Here is a 14,721-nt window from a genome sequence, read left to right on the forward strand (position 1 = left end):
GTCTTTAACACTGGTATCATGCCGCGACAGCGTGGACGTGAACCGTATGTGCAGTTGACGGACTTTGAGCGAGGGCGTATAGTGGGCATGCGGGAGGCCGGGTGGACGTACCGCCGAATTGCTCAACACGTGGGGCGTGAGGTCTCCACAGTACATCGATGTTGTCGCCAGTGGTCGGCGGAAGGTGCACGTGCCCGTCGACCTGGGACCGGACCGCAGCGACGCACGGATGCACGCCAAGACCGTAGGATCCTATGCAGTGCCGTAGGGGACCGCACCGCCACTTCCCAGCAAATTAGGGACACTGTTGCTCCTGGGGTATCGGTGAGGACCATTCGCAACCGTCTCCATGAAGCTGGGCTACGGTCCCGCACACCGTTAGGCCGTCTTCCGCTCACGCCCCAACATCGTGCAGCCCGCCTCCAGTGGTGTCGCGACAGGCGTGAATGGAGGGACGAATGGAGACGTGTCGTCTTCAGCGATGAGAGTCGCTTCTGCCTTGGTGCCAATGATGGTCGTATGCGTGTTTGGCGCCGTGCAGGTGAGCGCCACAATCAGGACTGCATACGACCGAGGCACACAGGGCCAACACCCGGCATCATGGTGTGGGGAGCGATCTCCTACACTGGCCGTACACCACTGGTGATCGTCGAGGGGACACTGAATAGTGCACGGTACATCCAAACCGCCATCGAACCCATCGTTCTACCATTCCTAGACCGGCAAGGGAACTTGCTGTTCCAACAGGACAATGCACGTCCGCATGTATCCCGTGCCACCCAACGTGCTCTAGAAGGTGTAAGTCAACTACCCTGGCCAGCAAGATCTCCGGATCTGTCCCCCATTGAGCATGTCTGGGGCTGGATGAAGCGTCGTCTCACGCGGTCTGCACGTCCAGCACGAACGCTGGTCCAACTGAGGCGCCAGGTGTAAATGGCATGGCAAGCCGTTCCACAGGACTACATCCAGCATCTCTACGACCGTCTCCATGGGAGAATAGCATCCTGCATTGCTGCGAAAGGTGGATATACACTGTACTAGTGCCGACATTGTGCATGCTCTGTTGCCTGTGTCTATGTGCCTGTGGTTCTGTCAGTGTGATCATGTGATGTATCTGACCCCAGGAATGTGTCATTAAAGTTTCCCCTTCCTAGGACAATGAATTCACGGTGTTCTTATTTCAATTTCCAGGAGTGTATTTATTTATTATCAATTCCAATGGTTCTGAGCACTATGGGACTTAACTGCTGTGGTCATCAGTCCCCTAGAACTTAGAACTACTTAAACCTAACTAACCTAAGGACATCACACACATCAATGCCCGAGGCAGGATTCGAACCTGCGACCGTAGCGGTCGCGCGGTTCCGGACTGTAGCGCCTAGAACCGCTCAGCCACTCCGGCCGGCTATTTATTACCCATCTTCCCCTATAGCTCCCTACAGAATGTTAATAACGTTTTTTTATTTAAAAGGCTTTAAAGAGGTTTCACATAAATTTCGGAGGCATTACTTTTCAGCAAGCCCTTGTACGTAAATCCTCTGTAAAATACAATAAAATAGGAGAAACTGGAATAAATGTCTCGGAAGGATGAATAGACAAAGATTACCTCTCCATATAAGAAGGTTTAAGCCATTTGGGAGAAGAAGTCATGGAAACCGAGGAAGCGGTTGGTACTGTAACAGTCAAAACGGAGAAAGGTCTATTGCTTGAAGTGATGATGATGATGTAGATGTATTACACCTCCCCAAGTCAGCCTCTTTCTTTGAGCAACATCTGCAGTTACCTCATGGCTCCACGATCTGCTTGCGGCCTCAGAATACGTGTACGCCCACTTAACTGGAGCACCCGTCTTGAAGGCTGGCAAATGAGTAAGCCGATTCCCAAGCCGCTCGCAGGTACGTACTTTCCAACTTTTCCGAATCTTTTCACGTGGGAAGAACAAAATTACTGATCCATTACAACCGATTTCTCAAGTACACTCCGCAACACCGGCAACGTCCCAGCGGGCTCAAAACTAACCTCATGCACCCCAAGAGGGCTAGCAGCCAACTCCTTGACATCGCGAGTTCCGAGCGAACCCACGAGGTTATTTAAAAATAATCCCTTTCAGCCACTCAGCCTCAGCAACAGAATTCACGCATTTATATTGGACTTTCCCTGCTAACGTTAACTGCGTTTGCTCTAAGGTGCTGCTTCCTGCTGTAAGGCGTTTCAAAACACCAAACACCTCGCTGCCTGGGAAAAGCACTCGCCTTTGAGCCAGACCCGTAGGCCTCCACAACAGCCCATTTAGGAGGATTAGGGAAGTATTGGCCCTTCACCTGCAGGCTGAAAGCAACATTCTTTCCCCGGGTAATGGAAGTTGGCTATAGAACCCATACCCGTATTAGCCACAGGGCGAACACAAAAGTGCCCATAAAATGGTATTTTGCACTGTAGGAAACAGTAAAATATGTATAACACAATCTAAAAGTTTTGGTGAACGTTCATAAGTATCAGTTCGTTTCTGAAATGAGAGTATATTGAGTTTTCCAATACTGGCAAAGAGCACAAGTGTTTAGGGCATATGTAACCCGAGAACTGAACAGACGAAAAAAATCAATGGAATTGGATTTCTCGTACTTCATCGCGAAGAAAAAACTAACTTACAACAGCAACAAAAAATGAACTTTGCTTCTTGAATGAGTAATTGTCAACAGTGTGATGTCACCAACTCTGCGTCATGCAGCTGGTATCAGAAAGCTATCTCCTGAAATAATTTTGTCCCGTGAGAACGCGAGGCCACATTCCGCCACCCACATACTCCCAAGTCATAATGTCTGATAACCTCGTAACTCTGATTTAATCTTTAATTTACACTATTTCAAAAATTTTCTTATTGCTAAGCCAGTTACCATGGATGATGACGTCTGTACACAGACAACACGGCTTAATAAGTACCATCCTTATGTATAAGAGCTATCACCTCCCTATTGTCACCTATGGAGGAGAAATATGGACAATGACAGAAAGGGACTGGAGCAGACTGCAAGCAGGTTAGATTAGATTAGATTAGATTAGATTAGATTAATTCTAGTTCCATGGATCATGAATACGATATTTCGTAATGATGTGGAACGAGTCGAATTTTCCAATACATGACATAATTAGGTTAATTTAACAACATACTTAAGTTAATATAACAACTTTATTTTTTGTGTTTTTTGTTTTTCTTTATTTTTTATTTTTATTTTTTTAATTTTTTTTAATATTTTTGTTTTTTTTTCTTATTTTTCTTAATTTATATGTAAAAATTCCTCTATGGAGGAATACTTGCTGGTTATCTGTCAGACTTTTGATACTATTTGGTAAGTGACCAAATACTTTAGTGCCAGTATAATTCACCCCTTTCTGTGCCAAAGTTAGATTTAATCTTGAATAGTGAAGGTCGTCCTTTCTCCTAGTATTGTAGTTATGCACACTGCTATTACTTTTGAATTGGGTTTGGTTGTTAATAACAAATTTCATAAGAGAGTATATATACTGAGAAGCTACTGTGAATATCCCTAGATCCTTAAATAAATGTCTGCAGGATGATCTTGGGTGGACTCCAGCTATTATTCTGATTACACGCTTTTGTGCAATAAATACTTTATTCCTCAGTGATGAATTACCCCAAAATATGATGCCATATGAAAGCAATGAGTGAAAATAGGCGTAGTAAGCTAAGAGAGGGAAATGAAATTTCTCAGAGCAGTTAAGGGAAAAATAAGAGTGGACAGAGTGAGGAATGTAGATATTAGAAAGAACCGTAAACAAGGAAGTATGAGAGAAGAAATCGAAAGAAAAGAGATTAAGATGGTACGGGCACGTTAAGAGGATGGGTGGGCAGAGTCTTCCCAAAATTATGCACCCAGACCCGGCAGTTGCCGGAGCGGGATTCGGATACATACATACATACATACATACGTATCATCCGAGTGTATGAAGGTCTACTAATGTCGGATCCATTTAATTTTTAGTTATTCGCATGGCAGAGCAACAGATACTGGGCTCGCAACAGGACTACTTTTGTGTTAAATGAATAACAGATTATGAAATAAATGATCAAGGAATATAAAAGCAATTGCAGTCGTTCAAAAGACGAATGACTGCACCTGATGGGATACCAATACAGTTCTGCACAGAGTATGAGAAAGAATCTGCGCCTTTCTAGCAGCAGTTTACTGCAAGTCTCTGTAGGAGTGAAACGTACATAATGATTGGAAAAAAGCGCAGTTCATTCTTGTTTAGAAGAAGAGTCGTCGAATACGCGCTCTAAACTAAAGGCCTACATCTCTGACATTGGCCTGTCGTAGGACAATAGAACGTGTTTGATGCTTTGGTATTACATTTCTGGAGAACGAAAATCTCATCTGTAGAAACCAACGTGGGTTCCGAAAATAACCATTGTGGGAAATACAGTTCGCTCTGTTCGTCCACAAGATCCAGAGAACAGTAGATACAGATAGGCAGGTGTATACCGTGACTTTTGACTTCCGTGAGGTGTTCGGTACAGTTTTTCTCTGCCGCCTAATGAACAAAATGCAAGCGCACGGAATATCAGACCAACTGTTTGAGTGGGCAGAAGAGTTTCTAGCAAAAAGAAGTCATTCCGAGGGGAGAGAAGTCTTCAGACGTTAAAGTAACTAGGGGTGTGCGCCAGGGAAGTGTTACAGGATCATTACTTTTCACAATACTTCCACATGACCAAGTGGATGTTGTAGGATAATGCTGCTGTATGCACAGAAGTCGCGACGCTAGAAAACTGTAGCGAAATGCAGGAAGAGCTTCAGAGGATCGATGATTGGTGCAGGGAGTGGCAATATACCATCAATATATACTAACGTAACGCACTGCGAATACATAGGCAGATAACCCTTTATTTTTTGATTACACAGTTGCAGAACAATCACTGGAAACAGTTACTTCCGTAAAATATCTAGGAGTTTGCTTATACGGGGTGGTCCATTGATAGTGACCGGGCCAAATATCTCACGAAATAAGCATCAAACGAAAAAACTAAAAAGAACGAAACTCGTCTAGCTTGAAGGGGGAAACCAGATGGCGCTATTGTTGGCCCTGTAGATGGCGCTGCCATAGGTCAAACGGATATCAAAAACCCCCATTTTTTATTACATATTCGTGTAGTACGTAAAGAAATATGAATGTTTTAGTTGGATAGATGGCGCTGTAATAGTCACAAACGTATAAGTACGTGGTATCACGTAGCATTCCGCCAGTGCGGACGGTATTTGCTTCGTGATACTTGTACATTACCCGTGTTAAAATGGACCGTTTACCAATTGCTGACTGGGTGTTGTGTGGCGTCCAAAGTTGGGTTTAAGTAGTTCTAAGTTCTAGGGGACTGATGACCATAGATGTTAAGTCCCATAGTGCTCAGAGCCATTTGAACCCATTTTTGAACCAATTGCGGAAAAGGTCGATATCGTAGTGATGTATGGCTACTGTAATCAAAATGCCCAATGGACGTGTGCTATGTATGCTGCTCGGTATCCTGGACGACATCATCCAAGTGTCCGGACCGTTCGCCGAATAGTTACATTATTTAAGGAAACAGAAAGTGTTCAGCCACATGTGGAACGTCAACCACGACCTGCAACAAATGATGATGCCCAAGTAGGTGTTTTAGCTGCAGTCGCGGCTAATCCGCACATCAGTAGCAGCCAAATTGCGCGAGAATCGGGAATCTCAAAAACGTCGGTGTTGAGAATGCTACATCAACATCGATTGTACCCGTACCATATTTCTACGCACCAGAAATTGCATGGCGACGACTTTGAACGTCGTGTACGGTTCTGCCAATGGGCACAAGAGAAATTACGGGACGATGGCAAATTTTTTGCACGCGTTATATTCAGTGACGAAACGTCATTCATTCGCCAACAGCGGTAACGTAAACCGGCATAATATGCACTATTGGGCATCGGAAAATCCACGATGGCTGCGACAAGTGGAACATCAGCGACCTTGGCGGGTTAATGTATGGTGCGGCATTATGGGAGGAAGGATAATTGGCCCCCATTATATCGATGGCAATCTAAATGGTGCAATGTATGCTGATTTCCTACGTTGTGTTCTACCGATGTTACTACAAGATGTTTCACTGCATGACAGAATGGTGTTGTACTTCAAAAATGAGGGATGTCCGGCACATAGCTCACATGCGGCTGAAGCGGTATTGAATAGCATATTTCATGACAGGTGGATTGTTCGTCGAAGCACGTTCACCGGATCTGACGTCCCCGGATTTCTTTCTGTGGGGAAAGTTGTAGGATATTTACTATTGTGATCCACCGGCAACGCCTGACAACATGCGTCAGCGCATTGTCAATGCATGTGCGAACATTACGGAAGGCGAACTACTCGCTGTTGAGAGGAATGTCGTTACACGTATTGCCAAATGCATTGAGGTTGACGGACATCATTTTGAGCATTTATTGCATTAATGTGGTATTTACAGGTAATCACGCTGTAACAGCATGCGTTCTCAGAAATGATAAGTTCACAAAGGTACATGTATCACATTGGAAGAACCGAAATAAAATGTTCAGACGTACCTACGTTCTGTATTTTATTTTAAAAAACCTACCTGTTACCAACTGTTCGTCTAAAATTGTGAGCCATATGTTTGTGACTATTACAGCGCCATCTATCACAAAGCGAAAAAAGTAGTCCAACTAAAACATTCATATTTCTTTACATACTACACGAATATGTAATAAAAAGGGGGTTCCTATTTTAAAAAACGCAATTGACATCCGTTTGACCTATGGCAGCGCCATCTAGTGTGCTAACCATAGCGCCATCTGGTTTGCCCCTTCAAGCTAGACAAGCTTCGTTCTTTGTAGTTTTTTCGTTTGACGCTTATTTCGTGAGATCAATGGACCACCCTGTAGAGCCATTTGAAATGAAAACGACCACAGAAAATTAACCGCAAGTAAGGCAGATGCCAGAGTGAGTTTCGCTGGACGAATCCCCAGGAAATGTAGTTCATCAACGAAGGAACTATCATACGAAACATTCGTTCGACTAATACTTAAATATTACTCACTGATATTGGTTCCGTAAACTCAATGCCCCTATCACTACACAGGATCTCATTGCTACACTCCGCACGAAACGCAACATCGCTCTTGGTCACGATCGTGTCACCTACTGTCACCTTTGTGAAGCTCCTGTCTCTTTCCTCTCCACCCTGGCCAGGCTCTACAATGTAGTCCTGTCCACCGGCTACTACCCTGACCTGTGGAAAACCTCCCGTATCCTGATGTTCCTTAAACCTGGTAAACCACCGTCCGCCGTCTCCTCCTACCGTCCCATCAGCCTTACCTCGGTCTTCAGCAAGGTCCTGGAATCTATCCTCACCCGCTGTATCCACCAGCATCACCACCAGCACCGCCTCCTTCCCGTTACCCAGTGTGGCTTTCGGCCGTCCTTCTCTTCCGATGACCTTCTCCTTCATCTCACTCATCTCATTTCTGATCAGCTTAATTCCTGTCGCTCCGCAGTCTTCCTCTCCCTTGACCTCGAATGTGCTTATGACCGCGTATGGCATTCCGGTCTCCTCTTCAAACTCCAAACCTTCGCCCTTCCCATTAACTATGTCCGTCTGATCGGCTCCTTTCTCTCCCACCGTCCTTCCTACGTCACCATCCATAACACGGATTCCTACACCTTTTTTCCCTCCGCCGGTGTGCCCCAAGGCTCCGTCCTCTCCCCCCTTCTGTACCTTTTATATACGGCGGACATGCCGCCGCCGCCACCCCCCCGTCCACCTTCTCCAGTTTGCCGATGACACCGCCTTCCTTGCCCTTGCCCCCACCCTGCAGCGCTCCCAACACCTTCTCCAATCCCATCTTGACCGGTTCACCGCTTGGTGCAACCAGTGGTTGCTCAAGGTCAATCCCTCCAAAATCCAGGTGATCATTGTAGGGAAAACCACTCCTTCCTTCCGGCTCCTTGATTTCTATCTTACCATCTATGGCCGTCCTATCGCCCTCACCTCCACCCTTAAGTACCTTGGCGTCACCCTCGATCGTCGACTCTCCTGGACCCCCCATCTCCGGACAATCCAAGCCAACGCACTCTCCGAACTCCGTCTCCTCAAGCTCCTTTCCAGCCGTACGTGGGGTCTGGACCCCTCCACCATCCTCCACACCTACAAATCCCTCATCTGCCCTATCCTTTGTTACGCCCATCCAGCCTGGATATCCGCCCCCCCCTACCTTTTATAAATCCCTTCAAATCCTTGAACGCCATGCTCTCCGCCTCACCTGTCGCATCCGTCTCCCCTCCGCCACGCAGATTCTGTACGATCTCATTCCGTTCCCCCACCTCCTCCTTTTCCTTGAAAGGATACAGATCCTGTACACCTTTCGCAAACTCGATCCTCCTCACCCATTTGTCTCGCCCATCCTCTCCCCCCCCCCCCCCCTCCCGCTGCTGCGCCTGTATTCCCACGTCCCACCCAGTCTCCATCTCTCCACCCTCCTTACCCTCTCCCAAGGTGGCTTCCGCCAGCTCCCTCTCCCTGATGATGTCCTCCTCCCCTCCATCTATCCCTCCTACCAACTTTGATCCTCCCTCCCTCTTCCTGTGTTTGCTCCTTTGGGCACCCTCCCTTCTCTCCCTCTTCCCTCCCTCCTCCATTTCTCCCCACTCCTCCCCTGGGCTTCCCCTCCCCTGTCCCTCTCCTCCTCCCCCCATCTCCTCAGCCATTGGCATCCTTGTTCTCCCCTCTCCCCCACATCACCCCTCTTGGCAGGTCCCCGAACTCGCACACCCTAAGTGGACATTTGCGCGCCGGAGATCATCGCCATCAGTGTCTCATGTGTGCCGTCGTGTTTAGTATTCAGTGTTCGCCGTCACACTCCATCGTTCACCAGTGCCATCGACATCTTCAGTGTTTGTGCTTCGTGTCAACAGTCTGTAGTGTGGATTGTCATAGAGTGTGAAAGGCTTCATGTTTTTTATGTTCACGTGTCTACTGTTTTTTCCCCGCCGTTTTGTTCCAACTCGTGTGTCTTCTCTGTTTTATCATTGTACTGTCTTTGGCTGAAGAGCGGCGTATTGTGCTGCTGCCAGCCCACCTGTTGTACGGGTATTAAAATCACAATAAAGAAAAAAAAATATTGGTTCCGTACTAGAAACGACTGAGAGGAAGTAGAGACGCTGCAAAGAAGAAGAACGCTTCGTTACAGGTTCATTTAGTAAGCACGAGACCGTCATCGACATGATCAACCAACTCCGGTGGTACACGCTGCAAGAGAGGTGTTCTGCATCACGGTATGATCTACTTTTGAAGTTCCGAGAGAGTACGTTCCTAGAGGATCCAACCAATATATTACGGAGGGTAACATGCAATCGTTGTTCCCGCGGAACACTCGCGAATTTTCAGGAGAAGGGGGAAATTACAGTGGTACACAAAGTTCTCAGCTCCACACACCGTAAGGTAGCTCGCGGAGTGCAAATGTAGGTGTCGATCACTTGAGAACCTGTCATGACAAAGAATCATGTTTTGTGCAACAGCAACTATAATTTATTGTAATTATTAACTACAGTTATCTTTTGCATCGTAAATGAACGACACATTGGAAAAACTAAGATAGAAAGAGACGTACAAAACTACGATATACACTCCTGGAAATGGAAAAAAGAACACATTGACACCGGTGTGTCAGACCCACCATACTTGCTCCGGACACTGCGAGAGGGCTGTACGAGCAATGATCACACGCACGGCACAGCGGACACACCAGGAACCGCGGTGTTGGCCGTCGAATGGCGCTAGCTGCGCAGCATTTGTGCACCGCCGCCGTCAGTGTCAGCCAGTTTGCCGTGGCATACGGAGCTCCATCGCAGTCTTTAACACTGGTAGCATGCCGCGACAGCGTGGACGTGAACCGTATGTGCAGTTGACGGACTTTGAGCGAGGGCGCATAGTGGGCATGCGGGAGGCCGGGTGGACGTACCTCCGAATTGCTCAACACGTGGGGCGTGAGATCTCCACAGTACATCGATGTTGTCGCCAGTGGTCGGCGGAAGGTGCACGTGCCCGTCGACCTGGGACCGGACCGCAGCGACGCACGGATGCACGCCAAGACCGTAGGATTCTACCCAGTGCCGTAGGGGACCGCACCGCCACTTCCCAGCAAATTAGGTACACTGTTGCTCCTGGGGTATCGGCGAGGACCATTCGCAACCGTCTCCATGAAGCTGGGCTACGGTCCCGCACACCGTTAGGCCGTCTTCCACTCACGCCCCAACATCGTGCAGCCCTCCTCCAGTGGTGTCGCGACAGGCGTGAATGGAGGGACGAATGGAGACGTGTCGTCTTCAGCGATGAGAGTCGCTTCTGCCTTGGTGCCAATGATGGTCGTATGCGTGTTTGGCGCCGTGCAGGTGAGCGCCACAATCAGGACTGCATACGACCGAGGCACACAGGGCCAACACCCGGCATCATGGTGTGGGGAGCGATCTCCTACACTGGCCGTACACCACTGGTGATCGTCGAGGAGACACTGAATAGTGCACGGTACATCCAAACCGTCATCGAACCCATCGTTCTACCATTCCTAGACCGGCAAGGGAACTTGCTGTTCCAACAGGACAATGCACGTCCGCATGTATCCCGTGCCACCCAACGTGCTCTAGAAGGTGTAAGTCAACTACCCTGGCCAGCAAGATCTCCGGATCTGTCCCCCATAGAGCATGTTTGGGACTGGATGAAGCGTCGTCTCACGCGGTCTGCACGTCCAGCACGAACGCTGGTCCAACTGAGGCGCCAGGTGGAAATGGCATGGCAAGCCGTTCCACAGGACTACATCCAGCATCTCTACGATCGTCTCCATGGGAGAATAGCAGCCTGCATTGCTGCGAAAGGTGGATATACACTGTACTAGTGCCGACATTGTGCATGCTCTGTTGCCTGTGTCTATGTGCCTGTGGTTCAGTCAGTGTGATCATGTGATGTATCTGACCCCAGGAATGTGTCAATAAAGTTTCCTCTTCCTGGGACAATGAATTCACGGTGTTCTTATTTCAATTTCCAGGTGTGTAGAAGCATCAGTCCCACTTACACATTTAGTATCTGTTGCTGTTTAATATCTGAAGGAGTGACGTCTGTGAAGTTTAAGCATTCCAAAATATTTACACTAAGGGCATTCGTTGGCCACATGTTCAACAGTTCGCTCATGAGCTCCACAGCAATAGGGTTGTTAGGTTTCCATTCGATGATTAGGGCACTAATGGCCTGTCTGTATACACCATCTGATAAAAACTATCCGGGCACCACCACGTTTTGCGCAACTGACCACTAGACGTTATGAGAGGCGGACGTGCGAGTGTAAAAGGAGGCAGGATTATTCTGTTTGCAGTACAAAAGCAGAAACAGCAGAATGGTTCGGTCAGGAGATCTCAACTGGATGTCACATGGATAACAAATCCATCGGAATATTTCAACCTTCTACAGTTGCCCAAGTCAACTATTGATGATGTACTTGTGAAGAGGAAACGCAAAGGAAAACCATAGCTAAACCAAGACCCGACAGACCTCACATAGCTATGGACAGGGACCGTTAAGCACTGAATATGGTGGCTATAACAGTCATATGAAATCGTGGGAAGGACTCACTCGTGATTTACAAAACGCTACCATAAAATTGTGCTTAGAGATTTAAAAAAAATGCGTTGAAATGGTCGAGGAGTTCCTTACGAGCTCCTGTGGAATATACCATACAAGAGGCGTTATATGCAGGGATCGTGACCGAATCAACTTTAATCGACATGGCAGGAATAACTGCGTTACGCAGGATGAGGAGCACTATTTACATACACACAGGAATTAATATATGCACTTGGCACGGTAGTGAGCACCGTGCGTCCTCCTCCCCCCCCCCCTCCCCCACCCCCCGATCCAAATAAGAGACCACTCGCCAATAGTGAATGTAATGAAGCAACTAAAATAGAAGTTATGAATAGGAAGTCAAGTGAAATCAAACGTTACGATGACGTCCCTAGAGATCACACAAGGCCTGATTAACTACGTCTTATCTAGCCTCAGTAGAAGTCAGACACCGGAACGAGATACTAGTTCGCACCACGCCATAGTCGGGACCCGATTCCTGCCTTGCCATGCCTTTTTATTAGTTGAGCTCTCAGACGAGAGGCAGTTGTCATCTGGAATACCTACTCTCTTCTGTGTACCCAAGGAAACACCGTGGCAATATTTCCATCGGCCAATAGAGGCGTGCGACCAGAGAACGCCCTACGAACCAGCGGAGACTATCCTTACGAATTCCTCATTCCTAGTGAAATTTTAAGCTTGGTGACCATCTCAACGAAAAAACAAAAGAGCGCGTCTCGAACGTTTGAAATGTGCAACGGCCATGCGTGGCGTCAAATTGTTTTGTGCCATCGCGTGGGAGCATACTTCAGACGCGTAACGTCAAAGACACCATACAATCGACCCTAAATGTGTGGCCGGAGATATCCTTTTCGAAGCTGCTATTGTCCAGAAAATTTTATGCCCAGCCGACAAAGGCGAGATAATTCGTCACCGCCCCCGCCGCTGCCTAGTGGCGTGCGCTGGAGGCGGCACTCTAGGGCCCCACGTTTTCCTGCAGACTTCAGAAATAAGCCACAGAGAACTGACACGCACAGTCCATAGGCGCCGCATGGCGTAACTTTTATTACATTGTGAAATCAGAATTGCTCCTACGTCGCCATATTAAGAGGTTCATCAAAAACACAGAAAAGGCCAAGATGAGGGTACTATTTACATGTTAGATCGTAATTACTTCTGCTCTGATTGATATCTGCTTGTTCTCACATTAAAATGATTGGCGGAAATTAAACTTAAACGGAAACAGAGGTTGATTTTCATGAAACGAGTTAGCCCGTAATGGGCGGGCACGTTTCATCACGGGGTAGAAAACCGATCGTCACTGTCTTATGTCCACCTTATTAATTTCTCTGCTTTGCTACCTGCTGATGGATTGAAAGCCCGTATTATCTGGCTTGGGATAGAGATGAGGACTGCAGCCCCACACTTTTATTGATCATAAAAATGTAGCCTCTTTCGAGAGGGTTACTATCTTCACAAACAGGTATCAGGAGGCAAAGTAAACAAACAGTCAAGAAAAGTAGAAAGACACGAGTATATAAGGGTTCCGATGGATTGCTCTCAAGCGAAAGCAGTGTTGGTGGGAATATCCGAGGGAAGATGCCGCTGCTGGGGCACCTGAAACGGTAAACGGAAGAATGCGTGAAAGACTAGGAGAGATAGAGATTGGAAACAGCATGCGGAAAGCTCAGCAGCGTAGTAACCTGAGGGGAGGAAGGAAGGAAAGAACGAAGGAAGTCCGCAGCTCGTGGTCGTGCGGTAGCGTTCTCGCTTCCCGCACGTGGGTTCCCCGGTTCGATTCCCGGCGGGGTTAGGAATTTTCTCTGCCTCGTGATGACTGGGTGTTGTGTGCTGTCCTTAGGTTAGTTAGGTTTAAGTAGTTCTAAGTTCTAGGGGACTGATGACCATAGATGTTAAGTCCCATAGTGCTCAGAGCCATTTGAACCATTTTTGAAGGAAGGAAGATTACATCTGACGTCCCGTCGACATGCAGGTCACTAGAGACGGAGCTCAAGATCGGATTGTGCCAAGGATGGGGAAGGAAATCGGCCGTTCCCTTTGAAAGGAGCCAGCTCGGCATTTGCCTGGAGGGATTTAGGGACATCACAGAAAACCTAAATCTGGATGCCCGGACGCGGGTTTGAACCATCGTCCTCCCGACTGCAAGTCCAGTGTGCTAACCACTGAGCCACCTCGCTCGGTAACCTGAGGGAGACTGAGAGATCGGCACTACATCTAAAATACTGATAAACGTCGGATAAACAGTAACTAGGATTAAAACCCATTGGCAAACAACTCTAAAAATATTAGATAAACGATAGTGGAAAAGCACAGAAAAAATATGCAATCAACATAACGTGTCGGTGAAGGAGGAAGAGCACAAATAAAATCGTTCCTTCAGTAGGAAAAGTGACGACTTTTTGTTTTAAGTACAGAGGGTCATTAAGGATGATTATTTGCAAAATGGTAAAATAGTGACTAGTAACATTATTCGAACTTTTGTTAAGTGAACTAAAGCGGGAGGCTCCGAGACCTGCTCTCAGAAAAGAGCTGAAGCTCCAAATAGCGCGTCCATTCACACAGCGGTCTTTATAATAACGAAAGCGCATTATTAGGGCTGCTAAATAATTTCCCACCTACCCATATTTGGTCTCATGTAACTTTCAACTGTTTTCTAACAACGTCATTATGACAACCAAGTGTTGTTTATGAAACGTAAAACATTGTTCTCGTACGGCTCATTCAAGGTCCCGAGCTGCTTGAAATGCTCATCTGCGATCATCATGTCTTATCTCAAACCACTCACTTTAGAAAGCTTTACATCTGTGTAATTTTAGACCTATAGGCTTGGGACATATCTCGTATAACTGTCCGGAGCCTGTCTTAACCTACACGAAGTGTGTGGTAAGTGTTTGTACTTTTGGAAATATGGTGGCAAGCGCATGGACGAATCACGAAACGAAGTTTCCTCTGTAAACTCATTTGCATTCAGTTTCATGTTATTCATTGTGTGTGTGTGTGTGTGTGTGTGTGTGTGTGTGTGTGTGTGTGTGTGT

General features: G+C 47.1%; 1 protein-coding gene across 1 annotated transcript in view; it reads left to right on the forward strand.

The window, feature by feature from the left end:
* LOC124622432 (myrosinase 1-like) overlaps nt 1-14,721 on the forward strand; it is a 308,720-nt gene that overhangs the window by 189,921 nt on the left and 104,078 nt on the right. The window lies entirely within an intron of this gene.

The sequence above is a fragment of the Schistocerca americana genome, chromosome 7, assembly GCF_021461395.2.
Source record: "Schistocerca americana isolate TAMUIC-IGC-003095 chromosome 7, iqSchAmer2.1, whole genome shotgun sequence".
NCBI lineage: Eukaryota > Metazoa > Arthropoda > Insecta > Orthoptera > Acrididae > Schistocerca > Schistocerca americana.